This window comes from Podarcis erhardii (genome assembly GCF_964252035.2).
Source record: "Podarcis erhardii genome assembly, chromosome: 3".
Classification (NCBI taxonomy): Eukaryota; Metazoa; Chordata; class Lepidosauria; order Squamata; family Lacertidae; genus Podarcis; species Podarcis erhardii.
This window is the reverse complement of record NC_138507.1, coordinates 47,242,954-47,249,477: the sequence shown is the minus strand read 5'-3', so window position 1 is coordinate 47,249,477 and position 6,524 is coordinate 47,242,954. Positions and strand designations below refer to the sequence as shown.

The 6,524-nt window shown below is 39.4% G+C and overlaps 1 long non-coding RNA gene across 1 annotated transcript in view; it reads right to left on the bottom strand.

The window, feature by feature from the left end:
• LOC309339476 overlaps nucleotides 1-6,524 on the bottom strand; it is a 464,046-nt gene that overhangs the window by 376,212 nt on the left and 81,310 nt on the right. The window lies entirely within an intron of this gene.

Sequence of the window (6,524 nt, the reverse complement as noted above, 5' to 3'; positions counted from 1 at the left end):
AACTAAAGGTTTAGACAGAGTGCTACCACAGCACATGTTTTTCCTGGATCCTTCCCCAAATCCTCATGTTATATCAATTTCCCACAGAGCAATATGTTTTTAGATGAAAATGCCCATTACAGAGCTTCACCTATTTTCACCAAAGGGAGAAAACCTTCATAAAAAATACTGTTTTAAAAAAAGTTTTATGACATACAGTACAAGATAGCAGGGAACAGCTTTATTAGTATACACCATTTATTATCCCAAAAAGTTAGATGTGTGCTTTGGGGCTTAAGCGGTGCACTTAGCCTTGAACCTCTTTCTAAAAAGGACAAATGTCTCTAAAGCCAGATGGGGAGCATTCTTGAGCTGGATGGCCACATTGCCTTCAAAGAACCTTTTAGGAACCTTTTAGAGGTGGGCAGAGTCAGGAGTGAAAGTGTGTGGAACAATGGAAGAGACTCTTACCATAGTTATATGTGGCGGAAATGTGGTCTACTGTAAATCAGAAGTTTCTACCCACACATTTTTCATTTCTCTAGCCATGCAAGCAAGAGGCAGCATTTATGGTTCAGGGACACAGTTCACCTGGGCAAAAGCACTCTGTGAAGGACTGGAGAAGGGCTAGTGAGAGACATGGCTTGGAGAGGGGACGGGAGAAGTCTGAAGACTGCATTTGGCCCCTGGATCAGAAGTTCCTCATCCCTGTTTTGAGGAAGCCCAAATGCCACAGACACAAGGGAAAGGCATTCCACGAGGAAGGGACAGGACGTAGGAGCAGCCACTGTCTTTTTCTTGCTTACGTGATTCTCTACTCCCCACACCAGAAATGGTAGACCTCAGACGATATGCCTCGGAAGGAGGCTTCTTGATTGCGGCTGCACTCACATGATTGTTTATTCCATTTTCACAACTTTTCTCTGGCTGTTAAGTTATGCATTATATACAGTGGTACCTCAGGTTACATACACCTCAGGTTACATACGCTTCAGGTTACAGACTCCACTAACCCAGAAATAGTACCTCAGGTTAAGAACTTTGCTTCAGGATGAGAACAGAAATCGTGCTCTGGTGGTGTGGCAGCAGCAGGAGGCCCCATTAGCTAAAGTGGTGCTTCAGGTTAAGAACAGTTTCAGGTTAAGAACGGACCTCCGGAACGAATTAAGTACTTAACCCGAGGTACCACTGTATGAGCTTTCACATGTGATGTGAAAGCTACTTCTGGAACCGTGGAGGTTTAGTGCTCATTTTTGTGTTCTTTGCTTCCAGAAAACAAAAAACAAATCTGTTTGCAAATAATAATTGAAATTAGTGCTAAATTTGTGCTGTATTTCACTACAGGCCCACTAAAGCTCACTATAGTTCCGGAAGTGACTTTTATATCATGTGGAAGCTCCAACTAACAGCAGGGCTTGTGTGAATACATGGAAGCAAACAACACAAAGCAATGGAGAGAACTTGAGGAGGCATATATCCCAAGATGGAGATGGGAGAGAAAGAGAGATCAAATACAATGTGGAAATTAACAGGGAAATATCATGAACATGGAATTAACTGCCATGGGAATGCAGCTTGGGTGTCCCTCTGCCACCCACTTTTCCAGCCTCAGCTGCAAGGCAGGAGAAAGGCAGAGAAATTACTATTTATGGCTTACTGTGTGATCACAACTTACCAGCAACAGCTATTAATTGGCAGCTTTCCCTTCAAAATAAAAATGGCAATGTTGGAGCACACTTTGTTTTGAAGTGTGCTTAACAGAAACACTGGTACCACCTTGCTGCTCTCCTGTGAACCCATTCCAACGTGTCTTCAGTCTTAAAAGGTGGGTTTCTGCATCACTTTCCCAGGACCCTTGGTCATTACTGAAGTTGGGGGAGGGGAGAGAGCAACAGAGAAGTTTTCAACAACAACAAAAGTTTGGATAGAATATTTGTTCTTCAGGTAAAGGTTGGGTTCTTTATGTTGTATGCTTCTATTTGTGGCATTTTTTTGCATATTAGAAGCTGGAAAATGTTAAAACTATCATCAGAATCATTAGCATTTCAAGGGTTTGTATTACATAAAAGACAAAAGACAGCAGGAATAAAAAACATGTTAAGTGCATGTTTAAGGGCTAAAAAAGAGTTGATATCAGTGAGTGGAAAAGTGAAATTGAACTGAAATTTTGTTTCATGCAATTGATAGCCACAATTAAACTCAAAGTTAAGCACTCTTGAGCCGTTTAATTTGAGAGGCTTAAAATATGTTTACTTCTGAGTTGGGTTGTTGTCATTTCTGTGGAAAGACTGAAGAAAATAAAATTTATTTTGGAATAGTTTCTAAGCAAGTATTTTTAAAGCAGTATTAGTTTTCCTGCCTGCTGACCAGCTTGGGGGGAAATGATTAAAATCTATATTTTTATTTGATTGTGGGTTTCATTTTTTTATTTTATTGAGATAAGTAACATGGGAAAGTGCCTGTAAATGCAGCACTGAGAACATTTTTTTTTCATATTCCCAAGGAAATTATAGGTATCTCAGATAATATTGTAATTGTTTCAGTTTCATTACTAATTGTTTCACCAATTTGGTCTCTCTGCTGCTTGTATAAGATAGCTATTGAAATATTCTTCTGACTGGCTGGTTTGGGGGGTTTTTTGTGTTTTTTGTTTTGCTAAATTAATTCATCTTTCTCTTTTGACTGAATTTATTGTGAAGTACTTAGTGTGCAGATCAGAATAAATGGTGTGCCTCTCTTCCCTAGCCCCTCTTACATGTTTTTAGAAACACTTAATAAAGCCAAATTGTGGTGCAGAATTGTGATTACAGAATGGTTTGAACTTAATTTCTCTTACATAATGCCTTTTTATTAGTTGCTGGTTTGTGTTTTATACACACACGCACGCTCCTTCAAAGAGAGTTTGTGAAGCAGAATATGGAAATAGCCAAGATAGCTTAAGGATTCCTTTGAAGAAAATGCCAGTGGTGAAGTACTTGCAAAAGTTAGATGTAATGGCTGTTGCAGTTTGCACACAGCCTTTAAAATCATTATTACTAATATATTCTTTAAAAAATTAAGGGGGTAGGCAATTTTATTTTCTTAAAGATGATGAGAAAACTCAAACAACTCCATTTTTTTTATTATTGTTAGGTCATATCCTAACAATGAGAGAGGCCTGGAAATGAGGTCTCTAGAGTGATGCTCGACACAGCCCTCTCTCCCTATGCAAAGAGCCTGTCCAAGACTCTTATATCCATTGGTAATACCTTTTCTACCCCTGGGTGATTTGGTGGGTATGAGAGAAGAAAATGAAATATTGAACTAAGGCTGTCTTTTATTAAAAAATTAAAAAGTCAGATGCTTTGTGAGAAAATTAGGTATGTGTTGAATTGAAGTAGGGACCCCTGAAGTATTTCAGGACACCTTGGCAATTCAGGCATTTTATTTAATGCAGAATACAAGTGTATTCTGAAAGCAAAGAGAATATCTCTAAGCTGGCCATAACACTACTGGACAAGGGTGGGTTGATGGCAGAAGGGCAAGCAAACACCAGAGAGGGAAGAGAGCACGTAGGAAGACCTCTTCTGTGACTCACAGGTCAATCCTGTAATCAAGGCCAGCTCTCCCATGAAGCAAAGTGAGAAGACCACCTCAGGCAGCAGGATCCACAGGGACGGCAGATCCAACTCCAATGAATGTATCACTTGCTGTTGTCGCCATCACTGCAGTGTCAGCAATGGCTGTGATGTGCTCATTGGAGGCTAGATCTGCCTCCTCCTTAGTAGCCTCACCCCCATACTGTCTCTACAGCGGTCTCTTGGCTGCTGGTCTCCTCCCACCCTTGCTATAAATGTAGTTTTGGGTTCCTGGTGTAGATCTTCACTCACCCCTTCTTCCCTGGTGGGTGGTTCGCCTCAGGTCTTGGACTGGCCCTGCCTGTAATCCAGGGTAGCTGGATATTCAGCCCCCCCTTCAAGAGCCACATGGCAGTGCACCTGTGCATGCACACACAGATTAGCCATACAAACCATACACTCCTACACATAGATTCACTACATCAAACAGAACACAAGCACATATTTAGCACATACGCAGACATGCAGGCACACATACACTCGCACAAACACACAAGCAGCATTTCAGCAATGCGACTGACAAAGAAAGCATGTTGTCTGTTCTTTAGCAATCACTCTCTAAAGTGATAAAAGCATTTTATCTTCTGATCAGATCAAGAGTGGCTGAAAAGCCACTTCCTGCAGCTTGCTAGATCAGATCCAACCAATGGGATGTGGTTAGCCTCTAAGTAGAATGAATTATTTTACCTGGAAAGTGGATCCCTTAATTTTTCCTTTTTTCCAAAATCAACCGTAAAGGTGTCTAACACAAACACCCCAGAGCTGTTTGCATTTGGCAGGTTTTCCTAGGGGCACCTCTCTCACATTTGCAATTTTCACACTACTTACCCATGATACACTAGGAGAGATTTAAGTAGTTCTCATCCTAAAATGGTAATAGCTGCCCTTGCAGGAAAACCACTGCATCTATCGTTCTGAGATTTAACAGGATTCGTACCCTCAGAATGTGCATCCTTGCCTTCAAATTTATCTATTCTGCCACTAAATCTAAATTTTATATGTTTCCTTTAAAAAGAAAACAAACTTTTAAAATGGCTCTATCAACCTTTGAGAATCTACTTTACCTGCAAATTTCATCCATTTCTGTCAAAAGGGAAAGGTTATAGCTAATTTTTGATATCCCAATAATAAATGTGGGTAGGGAGGATGAAACGGACTTGGACACCTAGGGGAAACTGAGGAGTCTCTGAATTGTTCTGGGCCAAATCAGGTGGTTTTACAAAGCATCAAATCTGGATCTGAACCAAATCTTATGGTTGGTGCATACTTTTACCTAGGTAGCCAGACACTTGCATTCAACCTGTGGTTAACAGTCAGTTTCTTGTGCACTTTCCCAGAGAGCAAAGGCAACCAAGTTACTTATTAACTAGAAAGAAATGGTGAATCCATCATAGCTTGCAAGTCCACAATAAGATTTAATGCACCTGCTTCCATTAATTATTCAAAGAATTTCAAGAGCAGTTTAAAGTTAAGCTTTGCATTGTTTTGTTTTATCTCAAAGGAGGCATTTTAAAACAAAATTTTAATTGCTAATGTGCTATAATCATGTTGAGCTTGGCTTGTGTGCTTTTTTCTCAGTATTTGGCCTCAGGCCAACATCTTTTCAAAGATCATCTAAAATGTATTGTCCTGTTTCTATTATTTCCAATGGGGGTAGTTTTTGTGCAGTATCAACCTATGTCTCTGAGTGTGTTACTCAGGCAAGCTCATGTCTCTGATATCCTTAAAATCATAGTAGAATGGTAAGGACAATTAGTGTTTCTGCAATGCAAATTATACAATATAATGAATTGTATCTTGGGGGGGGGGATATTTGGAGGTATATTTGTATGTTCCTTTTCTGTGTTGGGAAGAAAACAAATTTATATTTACTATGGAGTTTTTTGGGGGTGGGTTTGTGGGTGGGATTCTGCCAAAAGGGAAAGATACAAATGGAACTGAGAAGAATAAAACATTTCTATCCACTGCATGAATAGCGGGAACAAAAGTCACTTAAACTGATGCAGTTACATTGATTATAGTTAGAAAATACCCAAATACAGGGTGATTGAATCTAGCCCACAAAAACGAAGGGAAACTAGCAATCTATCTAGGTATATGTTCATGGCATCATTTGTGTACACACTACAGTTTAGTGTGTGTTCAGTGTGCTCCATGTGCTGTTTTGTGTATCTGAAGAAGTGTGCATGCACACGAAAGCTCATACCAAGAACTGACTTAGTTGGTCTTTAAGGTGCTACTGGAAGGAATTTGTTTTGTTTTGACTATGGCAGACCAACACGGCTACCTATCTGTAACTGTTTTTGTTTGTTTGTTTATTTGTTTTAGCACTGTACATACAATGTCAGCCCTGATTCAGACGTACTGTTTCTTTCAATTAGTTAATCTATATTTTTCACAAGCCTCTTTTGATGCAAAAAGGTATCTTAAAACTGAATAAATTTGCACAAATGAAAGGTGTGAATATTACCTTTCTTGCAGGGATGGTTCCCCACCACAGTGATGTTTCAGTGGGTGTGTACCACAGGAGAGCATCTGCTCTGAGTAAAACTTGGTTGAATACCACCAAATAATAATGATGTGATCAGTGCAATTAATCGTGATTTTATCATTTCAGTTTCTGGTTGCAGAATTTGAAGGTTTTAAATATCGGAGATGTAGAAAAACATTATATAGTACAATTCAAGTACATGGCCTCTTACAGAACAAGGTAAGAAAGAAAAAAAAAGAAAAAAAAGAATACTGTATCTGTGCATTTTCCTAATGACCACAATTTATTATTACAGTACTCTGAAGTTGACTATCCTTAATGCAGAAATTTGTATCTTCCCCCTTTGCGCGTGTGAATGTACTGTGTCTAATAGAAAGTACACAACACTTGGCATTTAACTTTTTATTGACTTGTGCGCACACACACACATCCTTAGG